Source organism: Chamaea fasciata, unplaced genomic scaffold (genome assembly GCF_029207755.1).
Source record: "Chamaea fasciata isolate MVZ Bird 193981 ecotype frontalis unplaced genomic scaffold, bChaFas1.0.hap1 SCAF_5, whole genome shotgun sequence".
In the NCBI taxonomy this organism is placed as follows: domain Eukaryota; kingdom Metazoa; phylum Chordata; class Aves; order Passeriformes; family Sylviidae; genus Chamaea; species Chamaea fasciata.
The window spans coordinates 12068004-12083592 of record NW_027094090.1 but is presented as its reverse complement, the minus strand read 5'-3'; the positions used below and the strand labels follow the sequence as shown (position 1 = coordinate 12083592).

The following is a 15589-nucleotide window of genomic DNA, read 5'->3' as shown; positions in this document are numbered from 1 at the left end:
TCTCACCCTTCACATGAGACTGAAAATAGAATAAAAGACTTTAAAACACCTCTCAGGAGCCCTGCCTCTAAGTCAGAAGAAAGGATAATCCAGTGCTGTTGCTCCTGGAAGACCAGTTTGATCGGAGCAGACTGGTCCTTTCTGGTGAAATGCCATGAATTCACTTCGGAGTCCTGGATACACAAAATTTGAAGAAACTCTGTGACTCTTCCAATCAGTGAAGTACCAGTCATCCCAGTGATTGAAGAGGGTGAGTGTGAGGTGCAAGGCTTGGTCTTCTCCAGTGGGGGATACAGAGTTTCAAAACAAGATGAATGAAAACATCCAAGTCTTTTAGAGAGTTACCTAAAATCCCAAACTTGTGCAACTATTTAGCGAGTGGAGGAAGATGGGCAAGAGTTGTCTGTCCGCCCTCCAGCCCCCAAGGTGCTTTGTAACTACAAATACAAAGTAATATAAAGCAAGGAATGTGTAAAAATATTGAACTCAAAGAGCAAAATGGTTACAGCCACGATCTGGGCCCGCTAGTGAACTAGATCAGACAGCTTAATAGTCTGTGAGGGTGAATTGTGTTCATAAAGTGGGGAAACCTGTGAGGTTTTTTTCTTACAGGTTTGTTGGGATTGGCCTAAATGGATGTATAAAGGTTGCAGAAGCAGGAAAACACCGGAATTACTGCTGGACCTGAAAGATAAAGCTAATGAAGCTGCAGATTTTAGGACAACTTGATTCACATAAGGCATGTATAATTTCTGCTTAAAATGGTCTGTCTTTGAACAGTAAGAAGTAAGTATGTTAGGGTATGTGAGGACCAGAATAAGTTTTGGTTGGTTGGTATATATGTATATGTATATGTTTACATATATATACACATATATACAGAAAAAAAAGAATCTTGTTGTAAATTAACTGGCTTATTGCTGTCAGACTGTCCCCAGGTGCTAGATTCATATATCAGCTGCTGTTAGCCCATAAAGGTATAGTTGATGCTATTAAGAATTACATTTTATAGCATACTTTCTGAAAACCGTAATCCAACCTTTGCCACCTGGACTACACCTCTCACAGTCCATCTAGAATACAAAATAAATGAAAAAAGAATTAGAGGCAGATATTAAAATCTTGGAAATATAACTAATAAATATAAAATCTGGGGAAAAAAAATTCTTTGCAGCTAAACCAAATTCATATAAGTAGCATAGCATCTTTAAACTTTTTTGTTGTTGTTGTTGTTTTTAATTTAAACAATTCCAGAATTAAAGTCACTTAAGGCTTGTGTTTAGGCCAGACTGACTGGAAAATGTTTCAATTTCAATGAACCACTGTTTGGTTTAGTATGAAACTGGTAAGACCTGAAAATCTTCCACAAAATCTCATTTAAATATAGTAATGCCCAATTTTGGTAATGTAACATGTACAAACAAGATGTACATCAGTTTAGTTGGCAATTTTGAAAGATTTCCACTAAATACTCTGCAATCTTCTGAAGCATTTGAGAACCACAAATACTGCCGACATTTTCCCCTGCTATTTAGAGAATAAATGTAGCTTACTTTCTACTGCTTTTTAATGCTACTATTTTTTATTCCTGCTTCAGTGTGGTTGATCCAGTAAAGCTTTTTCTCAGTGCTCAGCTTTTGTTCTGTTGGGTGCTGGTTGTGCCTTTTGACCTGCGCTGGGGATTTACTGATACAAAATTGGAACATAATTTGGTTTTGGTTTGGACCAGAATTTGATGTAATGTTTTTAACATTTGTATTCCACATGCATCTTTACAGATTATACTTATGGGCCAAGTACTGGTGCACATTTGAAAACTAGCTTTCTAGACACTGGCTAGACTTAGTAGCTAGTAATCTTACTGTGGGAATAAAATTAGGATTTAAGGGGAAAACTGGCCAATTCTATCTCATGATTTTTTGTTTCCTCTAACATGAATTAGAATGACTATATATTTTTGAATGGGTCATTTCATCTTTCAGTTTCTGATTTTATGGTATTAGGTGACCAAGATTTCATTTAGATCAAGATTTGTATTTTAACAGACAAATGTAATTTCTACCATTAAAAAAAAAAAAAAAAAAAAAAAAAGGTAAAAACTCAAGCTGCAATTTGCAAAAACTGAAGAAAGAAAAAAAATCAGGTTTACACAGATCAAAGGAGCAGCGAAGAGTTTGGTTCCAAGGCTGAGATCTGGCCACTCAAAATGATTTGCCTTCTCTAATGGGGTGATGCAGACACTATGACTGCAACAGGGCTTCAGCTTACAGTTTGGTTCATTTAAACTATTTCTTTACCAGAAGTGCAGGCAGCCAGCCATAAAAGTGGCCAAACCAGGAATGTATTGTTCTTATGTTTATGAAGTAAAAAAACCCAAGCAGAAACCCTTCAGCCATTCTATCCCACTTTGTCAACTCTTCTAAAGTTTTGCAAAGACAGGGTGATACGGAATAGGTTTCATTTACAATAAAGCATTGCCAGAGAAAATTCTGAGGGCATAAGCCACATTTCTGGAAATTCCAATGACTCAAGTGACCTCTTGTAATGACAACTACAATTTTAAGCCTGGACTACTCTGATCAGTAATCAAAATAGAGAAAAAGAAACAGTGATGTGGGCAAAACAGACAGGACTGGATTGCATCAGAATATGGTGTTTGTTTTCTTGTCTGACCCAATATAATACATAACTTTGAGATAAAGAGTAGTAAGAAAATTGTGAGGACGTTTCTCTTTAATTTAGTCAGTTTTACAATTGTTTCAGGTGGGTCATTTGCTTTCAGGATTGTTTGCATTGTACCAGACTGAGGACAGCTGTACCCCTATGGAAACATGGTACTGAGAAGCTGTATGGGAATTCAGGAGATTGGTTGTCCATCCCCTACACTGAGCTGACCAGCTGTATCCTAGACCATCCTCAATGCAAGTATGCCTAAGTGCTCTTAAAACTTCCCATTTCCTAAAGCCTTTCTAGTCTATGGCCTTCCAAGCTAACCTGTTTTAATGTTTAACAAGCATATTCCTAATGTCTATGCTAAACCTCCCAAGCTATAAAATAACCTTGTTATTTCTTGGTTTTCCTCTTGTGGCCATGAGTAGGAATTAACCATATGCTCTTCATTTAAGGAAACACTGTTTCATTTTTTTTTAACCTATAGTTATTTAAATATAAATCCAATATGATAAAGTGCACTAGTAATGGAAGGGTGAGGATTGGCTGTATTGGAGCTAGTTAGTGGTGTGTGCCCACTGTCCTTTCTGTGTACCAGAGTACCACTGTTCCTTAGCAATAAGAGAAACCCTCCCTTTGGCCTGTATTTACACTGGTGCAGCCAGGTGGAGAATCAGTAACATCTTGCCCTGCTCTGAATTTTTGTATTTGTCTCAGGTATAAATTTTACCCCTTACACAAGTGTAACCTCAAAATGAGCAGATCCTACCATTGCCTAAAACTGTGGAATCCTGCAGGCTGCAGCAATAGCTTTGCACTGCTAAGGACAACGTTTCATTCAATGTTTTAACCTCTTTAAAATATTTGTAATTACTAAAAGCCAGATTTTATTATCATGCAATGCTGAAGAAGCTGAATTCTGCTGAGTTAATCCTGAGTAATACTGCTGCCCATAAAAGCGAGTTTGACCTCAATATGTATGACAGGATTAATCGATTTAAAATGTTTTCAGTATTTCAGAAATGTAGAATGCTGTATAAATAAATGATAAATATTAGTTTCCCTAGCTGAAAACGAAAAAAGCATTTACCCCAGTAAGCAACATTTGATCTCAGTTTAAGTTATTGACTGTAGTTCTATGAAGTGGGTGTGGTCATCCTGCTCTTACTCATTGCTGTGTAGAGGAATCTTAGTGAAAACACGGTAAATGGGGATAGTAAAAAGTCTGGGATAGTAAAAGGTCAAGAGCAACTCAGCAGAAAAACATTAACCCCAAGAAATAACAAGTACATTTAAGAAGGTCCCTTTTCTTCAGTCCCCCCTCATGCTTTGAAGCAGGATTATCACATAAACAGACTGTAGAGTGGAACTGTAGCATTTAAAGTGGAATTTATGGGGCCTACCAACAAATTCAGAATTTGGGCTACCAACTGTCCAAAATTTCAGGAATCATTAACAAGAAGGGATTTTTTTCTTTTTTTTAGGTCATGGTAACAGCAAAATCTCCAATGTGACCTCTGGGCTGCAGAACTGATGCTGCTCTATCTTATCTAAATTGCAGAGATACAAGAGATACTCCAAAGTATGAATATTTTGCTTTCCTTTAGGTCATTTTTAGAAGAAAATAACACCTTTATAGCATTTCCTTCTCATCCAGCTAGTTAAATGTTGGTCAGATTCTACCCTTGATCATTTTACAAATCATCCTCTGGTATGAAATGAGAAGTGACTGGGCCAAGTGTGAAGTACAAGCTTGGAAATTCTGCATTCCCTTAGCCTTCTGTAGCTCCAAACAAGCCTGGTGAGAGCCAGCACCCTATTTCTGAGTGTGAATTAGTGGCTGCTTCCCCAAAGACATGCAGCCAATAGAGTCTTATTTGTTGGTTTCATGCAACCCTAAGTCTTCAGTTGAAATTCATTCAGATTTTTACAGAAAACTCCAAGTAAATGGGTATTTTCATGTGGCTTAGAAGAACAGAAGCTGCACAAAAATGGAAGCAACTCCATGTCTTGCACTCAGTATTCTAATGGAAAATCCAAGCACTTGATTTCCCAGTAAACCTTCTCAGAGCTAATTTTAATGTAAACAAACTACTGCTTAGAATGCTAATGTGTTTTTTGCTGTGACTTGTGAGACATGTTTCACTGTTTTATGATATTCTTTTGTAGGTGCAACAGCAATCTATTGCCTGCATAAGATTGTATTTTCAAAACGTAGTATTTTTTAATGTATGTGCCATTGTTCTGGAAATTTGAATTGCATATAAAAATTAACATGAAATTTTGCATTGTTAATCAGCTTTTAATGTGCAAATTATGGTGCATGCACAAAAGTTTTGCATCAAAACATTGGGAAAATAGACAAAGTGCATTTTTTTTTAAATGAGCTGATAAGGAGTTATTTGAAAATGTAAAATATGTAAGAAAAGGAAGAAGGGTAGATAAAATGTCAGTACTGACACTTTTGTCACTGCTCATTTACATATTTTACAAATGAAAAAAGTTCAATAAAATGCCAGATGAGCTTTTTCTTTCCTTACCTTGATGCAGCATTTTTAATAATTAGACACTTGCTATCTCGGGCAGAATTGCTTTAAGCTGTTACTTCAGATGAAAATTTTCCAGAGGAAAGACTTTGAGATTTGCTTTTCCCAAAACATGACATAGGATTCTTCTTCATGATAGAATTCTTTCTGCTTGAAATGGACTCTGCTTCCCAAAGCAGCAGTGGGATGGTGTAGCTTTATTCTGTGCTCACTGAAGTCAGTAGGAAGTATTGGAAGTCTACAGAACAGCATCAGCCTCGTGGGGAATTTTATAACCAGTCTGAAGCCTTTTCTACAGTAGAGCCTTGGCTGCAATTTTTTCTTTGCATCAAACACACAGTGACCAAGTCATCTAAATGCATTGGAAATCTTTGCAGCTGCAAAAAGACTCAGTGAGCTTTGAATTATTTCCAAAAGGCCTTCAAGCCTCTCTATACAGTTAAACTTGCCCTTGAAGTTCTGCAAATATGTTGTATTAATTTTTCATTAACGTTCCTTTGGCTTGTTGTGCATAGAGTACAAAAAAATGGAAAGATGTTTTCCTTACAGATGCTGTTCTAAAGCAGAAGGGGCATATGAAAAGAAAGTACATATGAATATGTTGCAGGAAACTATACAAAAGAATAATAATAAAAAAAAAAGAATAAAAAACACTACATTCAGATTGATATGTTGGGGAAAATTCAGCAAAACCTCTATTCCCGATGTGGTGTTTCACGAAGTTACTGGAGATGTTAGAGGTCAATGGGCAAGGGTCACCCAGTGTTTGTAGTAAGTATACTGATGTTTTCAGATTTTTTTTAAGCTGAAGTCCCTCACCAAAGTATTTGAAAGAAATGGAGATTTCATATAGTGAAAGAAAAAGTTCACTTTAGAGCTCTTGTCTTCACAATGAGGGATGTATAAGGAGTCTCTAAAAGTATCTTTACTGAGATGGGCACTACTCAATTAATTGGCCATAAACAATCTTGGATATATAGAGGTTGGTTTGGGAATGGTAACAAATTATTCAGGGTAGTCCAGTTAAAGATGACAGCTGAAAATTTCAAACATTGAGCAGATGTAATAGGTTCTGTATGAGGAAACTCAAAATAGTTTTGGACTGACTAGCTTGCAGAAGAAAATCGGAGGGATTTGAGAGACAACTCTGAACTTACGAATACAATGGGTGTTAGCCATCATTTTCTGGTGATACAAGGATTTAGGAGGAATCAAATGAAATCCTGTTGGGCAACAGATTTAAAATGAGCAAAGGGATGTACTTTTACAGGTAACATATAATTATACTGCAGAACTAGATACCATAGAATGTTTTGGACTTGAAATGTATCGTGTCAAGGAGCTGCAATGCTCACAGATACTGTTTGGTAACTGTAGCACAGGATGTCAATGTATAAATTCCAGTTAAGGATGTCCTTATCTGCGAAGTGCCAGTGCCTGTGGATGACCTGGCTATGGATCTGTCTCATCTCTTCATTCATTCCCTTAACATCCACAGCTGGCCACTTTAGAGACAGATTAAAGGGGGGCATGGAGCCAGCTGGACTGTGACCTGACCTGCCATGATAAAAAATGTTGTAATACTTTTTTTTGTTGAAATTTTGGAAAGAAGCACAAAAAGTTCATTGAAATTCATTCTTTGACCTCTGTGAACACAAATTATCAGCACCCACCCACCCCTCACCCCCTCACCCCCCCCCCCCCAAAAAAAAAAAAAAGTATAAAAACAGTCAAAATTTTAATGTTAAGCCTTTTAGTGACTATTACTGAGTAATCTTTAACTGGCCGTTATGGTGAGAGACTATTACCTATAAACTGCCCATGTTGCATTGGAAGGGAAAAAGGAAATGGGGAAGGGTTTTAATGTATGTGGCTAGTAGTTGGATGCACAATAATGTCTCAGGTTCATTCATCAGACCTATACTTATTACACTTAATTTCTAACTCGTATGATTTTATCCTATTTCAGCTGGTATTGTTGGAAGAATTCCAGTTTTGTTGTTATCTTTGTCCTGAAAGCAAAATTAACTTTAAAATGTTTTCTCCATCTCTCTAATAAACAGTTGTTTTAATATCCAGAAAGGTGTTTGGTTTTTTTTTTTTTTTTTTTAATATCTGGCTTTTTAAGTCTTGAGTCATGAAACTTTTAAAATTCAATTTTAGTAGAAATTAAAGCCTTAGTGAGTAGAAATCTACATTTAGTAATCACCAACCATAACCCATTGTGAATGGTAAAATCAAAAGGTGGCAACAAAATAATAGTTGAAAATATTTTGTCATAAACATTGCTGAAAGGTGGGTTCTTCTGAGAAAAGCAATTGAGATCACTGTTAGGTCAAAAGGAAGAAGTTTGCATTAGAGAAGTGTATGATGAGCAACATGCGCACAAATGTCAACAAGAGGAGTGAAAATGTCAAATATTTGATGTTCGTAGGCCATGATCTGCATCCAACTAAATTATGAGGTAATAATATGTAAAAAAAATTACCTGATCTCCAGAAAACTATTTTAAAACTTTTTTTTTTTTTTTTTTGAGACATATGCTTCACAGTTTTTCATGAGGAAGCTGGAAGTATTTTAAAATGTTAATTCCTCTATGTGCATTTTCTGCCAAGACAGATTATGTTATTTATGAGATTGATTTTGTTCCTGCCTTTGTAAATTATTGGTAATGACAGAATAAAAATGCATATCAGAATCCTGTAATATTAATGTTCTTAGGCTTAAGTCCTGAGCCTACACTTCTTATGGCTGTGCCACAAAGAGGAGATTCCAAATTCAGCAGCTCTCAGTATGCTCTAAATAAACAACACCCAAAGCAAGGGCCAGCTACACTCCAGAAGGACTATCCTAAATAATTTGTTATTTGTTAACAAGGGTACAGTAATTCCCTGTACACCTTTTCTGGTTGTGGATCCAAATGAGTGTTCATGCTGGCTACCCCCACTCTTCCTGACAGAGCTGGTGGGACAACAAGGGCTGATCTCCTGTGGCAGAAACCCTGTACAGGACACAGAGCCATAAACATCTGCTCCCACACTGTCCCCTGTCCTGGTGTTGGCTTCAGAAGAATCTCCCACAGAAGCTGGATTGCACCTGCTACTGGGGGTGTCTGCAATTAACTTGTGTTGTCATTCAGGCTGTTTTTCAGCTTGAAATGTGGCTGTAAAATATAAAGGAGGGTGTTATTATTGATTAATTGCTTAAGCTTTTAGGAGATAGAGTGAGAGGAATCAATAATAAATATCTATATCCATGTCTATTTCCCTTTAGAAAAGCCAAGCTGTTGAAATCAATGAAGGCTCCAGCTTTTTGGTGATTAACTGTTTCTGCTGAGCTGGCAACTGAAATCAGAGTGTGAGCTGGAAAGTCTGATAATTCATAAACATGTGTGAAACAGGTTTCTAAACTCCTTCACCAGCAGCCCTTGGAGCAGCCTTGTGGCAGGAATGGAGCAAATGGAAAACACTTTACTGGGGGAGCAAACTTATGCTCAGAGAAGGAATTATTTCACATTGTCATTAGATGTCAGAAAGTTTATCTATGTCCTTTCAGAAACAGCCAAAACAACCAGCCCCCCCCACCCCCCGAGGTGGAAGTCACATTAGTAACTGTAAGAAAATTTTCCGTATTTATTTGTGAGATTCATAAAGATCACAATGTCTCTACAAGAGCTTTTGAAGTGAAGCACAATGATAGGACAGCAAGGAAAACCATCTGGACAAGCTCTGTAGAAGTAAATTGTACAAACAATTCCTAGAAAATATTCTTAAGCAAGGTTTGGTATCCCTGCTGCTAGCTTTTCTGTGAGAAAATCTTTATGAGTAAAAAGATGGGAAAGTATAGCTTGTAACTGAATGTAAAACTGGAGGCTTACATTACTTTTTGTCAAACAGGTCTCACTTCCTCTGTTGCAGAGTATAAAATGTAGGACCAAGGCACAGCACAATGCACTTAGAATAATCTACAAATAATCCCTCAGATACAGAGGGATGTTTTATTAATGAAATTCAGCTAAATAATTCACTAGTCAGCAAGGCAATTAATAACATCAGGATAGCATTAAACAGCAACTTTTATGATAAAGTTGTTTCATGTAACAGAACACACTAAATATCCCAGGTATTTCAGATATTTGAAAGGTATGGAGGTCTCATGGACGCACTTGCAGCCTGTATTGTTCAGAGGTCAACGGACTTGGAAACCTATGTTGAAACAAAGCAAAGCAAACACTAAGGCAAATGAACCTGATTAAGACCCTATCTTGGTTTACTTCACTAGAAAACCACACCTCTGTAGCTGAGAGCCTCAGTCACGTGTACAGTATGGACCAGGAAGGTCACTTTGGCAGAATGAAATTTGAGGGTATTCTCATGAACTCAAGCACCTCTCATTATAGGACTGTGAGCTGTGACAACAAAAATGGTCAGGGAAAGAAATGTAACTGTCTAGCAAACCTTCAGCTCCCACCACCAAGCAGAGACAATGAGGCCGCTCATTTGCAGACAATGAAAACAAGAACCACCAAATGATGTAAAAACAGTGCTTCAAGTCAGAGAAGCCATTCACTCCAGATAAAATAAGATATTCCAAGTAGGATTACATCCTTGTGTTTTCTCATGAACACAAACTATTTCTCACTTAGAAATTGTCTGGCACAATATATAGAGAAACCGTGTATTTATTTAAGATTTGGAGGTATGCAGCAATGCTTTTCCTGGGAAATCTGACAGTTGTGCAATGACAGTGAGCGTGAGCGGTTGTGAGGAGAGGCTTGACATACGTTAGAAACCCTGGACATTCAAAACACATTGGAGAATGTGGCTCCATACGTAGAGCAGGCTTGATGTTTCTCCAAGAAGTGCAGCTGTATGTGGACAGTTTGATGGCACAGCCTAGAAATTCCAGTTTCATTCTGCAGGTGAAGCACAGATTACCTTTGTGCACAGTGACTCAAGAATGACCGTGCATAAATCCTATTCTAACTTGAATAATTGCATATGGGTGAGAGCAGTGTCATTTAGCTCTGCACCTTGTTTCCAATAGTGACTACCAAGTAAGTTTCCTGAGAAGGTTATAAGGGCCCTGTAGAAGCCCTTCCCAAAATACATTTTGAGTGTCGGTTGATCAGTGATTCTGTGTCTTCCTAATCTGTTTGATGTGGGTTTGTATTGAATAGTCTTAGGTGTCCTTTTGTTCCATGGATTTATCAAAATAATATTTTGAATTTGGGTACATTTTTAGCATCCACAATATCCTGGCACAAGTTCTTTAGTTTAATAATGTGATGAGTGAAGACACAGGTCCTTTTGTTTGCCTGGAGACTGGCATCTTCTGGCTTCATTTGATATCTTCCCGATTTTGGGCTGAAAAACACAGTTATTTCCCACTCACCTTATTCAGGCCACTCCTGATTTTACTGCTCTCTAGTATATGTTTTCTTTTAGCAAACAAAACCCTTAATCTGTTTGATTGCTCTACATCCTGTAATCACTCCATGTCTTAAATCATACTTGTTGCACTTATCTGTATCTTTTACAGGACTTCTGTATCTGTCTTCAGATGGACACCTAACTATAAACACTGCTGAAGATGTGGATATGTCATGTATTTATACAACAGAAAAAGAATATTTTATATTCTTGATTCCTTTTGTAGTGACTTCTAACAATGTTTGTCCTCATTTTACATTCCTCTACAGTGAATTTTTGTTGCCTAGTCATGGTAGGAAGTTCTTATGTGAGTCTGCAATCAGCCATGGTCTGTATCACTGACTAATTCAGTGCCATCAGAAAATACTTTCATCCCTTTTTGACACTGTTTTCTGATCCCTTGTGACCTGTGTTGAGCAATATGGACTTCAGCATAAAGCCATGTGGGATTCCATGTGTGATCTCTTTCTACCGTGAGAGGCAACTAATACTTTACCCTATTTCTTTCCCATCTTCTGAACATTTCTTCATGTCTGATTAGCTTCCTCAAGAGTCTCAAGGGAGGCAACTTTTTAAGTGCCTTCTGGAAATCCAGACAGATGGTATCAAACAGATCTGTGATGCCAACATTTTATCGACATGTCAGAGGACTTTGGTAGATAAGTGAAGCACAACATCTCTTTACAAAAACCCTGCTGACTTTTACTCATTGTACCATATTTATCCTGTGGTCTACCAGTACTCTTGTTTATTATTGTTTCTTCTGTTTGAATCAGTACAGGGTATTAGTTCAGAGTATTGAAGGTCTGCCCTGCAGCCCTGCTTAAAAACTGGTATCAGGACAGTAAGCAATACGTTCAGCAATGGCTTTTCTCAGCTGTCTCTATGGGAGATGAATTAAATGGATACACAGTTAGGCTGCTGGATCCCTGCCTTTGAAGTACATGCCGGAGACGACCCCAAGATGTTGTGCCCGTGCTCTGGCATGGGCTGAGCAGCGCTGCTGGGATCACTGCATTTGAGAAACCTCTTAATAGAAATCCTGCTGGTTGTTTGCTCTCCTGTGGATCTCCATTTCTGTGAGCAATATAGAAGAGAACCATTCATGCTTCATTTAGAATGAAACAAAACAAAACCAAAAAACTATGGCAACATGTAGATTTGCACTTAACCAGAGATCAGGCTTTTCAGGAATTGTGAATTTTGCTGAGCATATTAAAAGGCTGTTTATTTGGTTACACCAGTTTTACAGAATTTGACTGTCGACTTGACTGGATTTGTTTAATGCAAGTAAAGGCTAAAACTAAAAGCAGATTTAAACCATGAGTACAGATAACTTTGTGAGTGTTCCACTTCAGTAGTTGTGTGTGGACCTGAGAATATTTTGGCTTTCTCTATTTTTGTATTCAGTATTTAAAGCATTCAGACATGCTATTACCTACTCATTGACTGCCAGATAGATTATAGAAAAAATGGTAAGTGCTTTACTGCATTAAAGGCTCCTTGGTTCTTGGTTGTTTGGTAATCCAAAGAGTTGCTAATGGATTCTGCAGGTATTTCCAATAAGACAGCCCGTGTGTATGTATAGCAGATTTGATCTATTAAATGTTTGTCAATTATGTATCTTATTCCGGGAGACTTCCTGGCTGCTTAGCAGATAGATATATCCTTCCAGCACGCTGACACCATACTAATTTGTAAAAAATACTAACAGTCCAGGCAGTGTGTCTTTCACAGGGCTGTAACTGGAAAAACATTAGTTGAAAAAATTTGCCTCATATTATTTTTCCACATTGCCTGTGATTATTGCTGTCATAAATTAGAAATACTCTAGTGTGTTCTCCATCATGCATACTTTCGATCTGCTTGATGGTCTCTGTTATGAAAGGCACAACTTTTATCTTTGTTGCTCTGCCCACATGCTTATGCTGTTTCCTTGATGTCAATAATTTACATCCTGTTAAATTCTTCGACACAAATACTTTGAAAATGCTTAGTATATGCTATAATACCTCATGGTGATTTTTATCTTGTTAATTTTGTTTCTGAAGTTACATCAGTAAAGGAGGGAAAGCCGTTCTCCATTTGTAAACACAAAGTCCCCGGACAGTATTGTCCAGGGACTTTGTGTACAACCATCCAGATGGCAGTGAGTGTGAATTTTGCATTTTGATTGAGATGGTTAATATTGATGTGAAAGCAACAACCCCCCCCCCCCCCACCATGTTTGCAGAAGATTGCCTACTGACTATGCATCTGGCAATGTAGCAGGTATATAATTTATTCCGTGTACAGAGAGCATGTTGCACTTAGAAAATATAACCAAACAGAATGGTTTCTGACTCCAATCAAGTAGAGTTTCTTCTGTGATGAGTAGAAATTGATACTTGCCAGAAATCTAAATTGGTAGAACAACCAGGAACAATAAAACAGTGAGCAGTTTCAAAGTTAAATAATTAACCAGCAAACGTACATACAATCAATACTGCCAGCAAGTTATGTTAATGCTGAAGTCTTAGCACTTTGAAGAGTGCATGCTTGAAAATTATAATTAAATACATGTGCAAAATAGTTTTATCACTCATTTATTCAAGCAATTACTGCGTTTTTGTACATAAGAGTTAAATAAAAGGAGGAATAAGGATAATTTCAAAAGAGCTTGGTATTAATTTTCTTCAATAAGTGATGCTGAAATGTAACAGCTGCATTGTATTTTACCCTCATTCTTCGTGCAGATTTCCTTTTATCAGAACTGAATCATTCTTGTCTTCCTCTTTCTATTTTAGTTCATATTTACAGATTTTATCATCCACTTTAGTTTGCTATGAAGCTAAGAAGCCCGAAGTCTGTACTATGAAAATGGAAGAGTTTTAACTACTGGAAGTCACATGCTAGTATTTTTGGTTTTCTGGATTTGTTTGTTTTGCAAGTGGGATTTCTCAGAATTCAGTCATGAGCACAGGATCATTCAATGGTACTATTCATCACCTTCATTAATGATCAAAATAAGAATATGCTAATGAACTTTTTGGTGGCAGAAGGCTAAAGAAGGAAAAAAGACAATCCTTGGGGACCTAAGGACTAGGAGCAGGGTAGAAGTTGGAGTAAAATCCATTGCACTAGAGGTCAGTTCCCTTACAGGCCTTGTCACAGAGTTTACATATACACCTTCTCATCAGCTTCTAGATGGTGTAAAAATCCTTTCTCCTCAGAGCTTGCACATGAACGAGAACATGCACCATCTCTAATATATGTGATTCCTTTTTCTAATGGCAGTCACTTAAATTCTACCTCTGCCATCCAGAATATCCTTTGAGTGTCTCCAGGTCAGAACTGTGGCTCCTGAACCCAGATGTTTGGCTCATGGCCAAGTCTGTCTGGGCCTTTCTCCTTCCACAGCCTCCAAGTTTCTAATGAAAAATTTGAGCATCTTATTTATTTACTTTTCCAACATTTCCAGTGGGCCTGAGGTGACAAGATTGGATCATATGGACTGTTTTCTCAAGAAAGAGCCCCCCTTGAAGGCTAGATCACTTGGCTTACTTGCTTTCTGGGTCCTATTCCAGTGTCACGTAGTCTGTGGCAATGCCAAAGCCTTGACTAGATGTTAAGTTAATAGAATGTGCTATGAATGGTTTGGGTTGGAAGGGAACTCAAAGATCCTGTTCCAATCCCCCTGCTATGGACAGGGACACTTTTCAGTAGTCCAGATTGCTCAGAGCTCCATCTTGGCCTGCCCTAGGGATGGGGCACCCACAACTTCTCTGGGCAATGTGGTCCAGTGTCTCACCACCCTCATAGCAAAGAACATCCTTCTGAGATCTAATCTAAACATACTGTCTTTCAGTTTAATCCATTCCCCCATATCCCATCACTACCTGGACTTGTAAAAAGTCTTTTTCCATCTTTCTTGTAGGCTTCCTTTAGGCACTGAAAGACCACAATAACTAGATCACTCCAACGTCTTCTCCAGGCTGAATAAACCAAATGCTCTCAGCCTTTTCTTGTACGAGCGGTCCTCCATCCCTCTAACCATCTTGGTGGCCCTCTTCTGGACTCACTCCAACAGGTCCATGTCTTTCTTGTGCTGAGGGGCCCAGAGCTGGATGCAGTACTCCAGGTGGGAATAATGATGACCACCCATAAGAGAACCTTTGGCCATGCCTTGCTGCTGTTCTCAGGCAGCAAGCATAGCTCTGGGGAGTTACATACAACTTTTGCTTACCAGCAGTGAAACTCTAACCAAAAAGCTTCTTCCTGTGTTTCCTTATTTTCTTTCAGAATTACATCTACTCACTGTGTCTCTTGGCCTTCATCCTCTGCAAGCAGATGCAGAGATTAGGGAAGTTTTTCAATAATCTGGAACTTGGCACTTACCTAACCATCCCCATCCAAGAAAAATTGATTCATCTTAAAGAATTAATTTGACTCTCCATCTATGAAGAATGCCCTGTTGGAAATGATGAGCAGTTTATGGCATAAGAGTAGAGCAAAAGCATAATTTTGCTAATATAGTAAAACAAAGATGATTGTGATGAAGAGATATTTTGTGCTGGAAAGAATATCCTTGAAAAACTGATGTTGAGAATAAGAAAAACTTCCCAGAGTTACAGCATCGAGGTTTGGAATAGTCTTCTTGTGTGACCAGTGGAGGCAAATAATGTGATTTATTTGGAGATGAAGCTTGACAGTGTTATTAATTGGATTATATTCAGGTTTACATGTGATGGCAGGAGCTTGGACTTGGTGACTTTTGCTGTTCTTTTGCCCTATATTCACCTATTCCTAAAGCTGGAGAGCAGTTTGGCCTAATTTCAGCAGTCAGAGAATTCATAAGGAACTTCAGACTGCAGAGGAGCTCCCAGGTGAACTGCACATGATGGTCTTGAAGACAGCAATAACATTAGATAATACTCTTACAAAAAAACCCCAGCTTCTCCT

General features: G+C 37.9%; 1 long non-coding RNA gene across 2 annotated transcripts; it reads left to right on the top strand.

The window, feature by feature from the left end:
- Nucleotides 1-628: 628 nt before the first annotated feature.
- On the top strand, nucleotides 629-5209 carry LOC136290118 (uncharacterized). Of its 2 annotated transcripts, none has more exons than XR_010720975.1 (3): nucleotides 629-739; nucleotides 2783-2925; nucleotides 4155-5209. It is a non-coding gene; the product is annotated as an uncharacterized lncRNA (long non-coding RNA). The 2 variants fall into 2 exon arrangements; XR_010720976.1 differs by having other exon boundaries at nucleotides 2764-2925.
- The last annotated feature ends 10380 nt before the right edge of the window (nucleotides 5210-15589 follow it).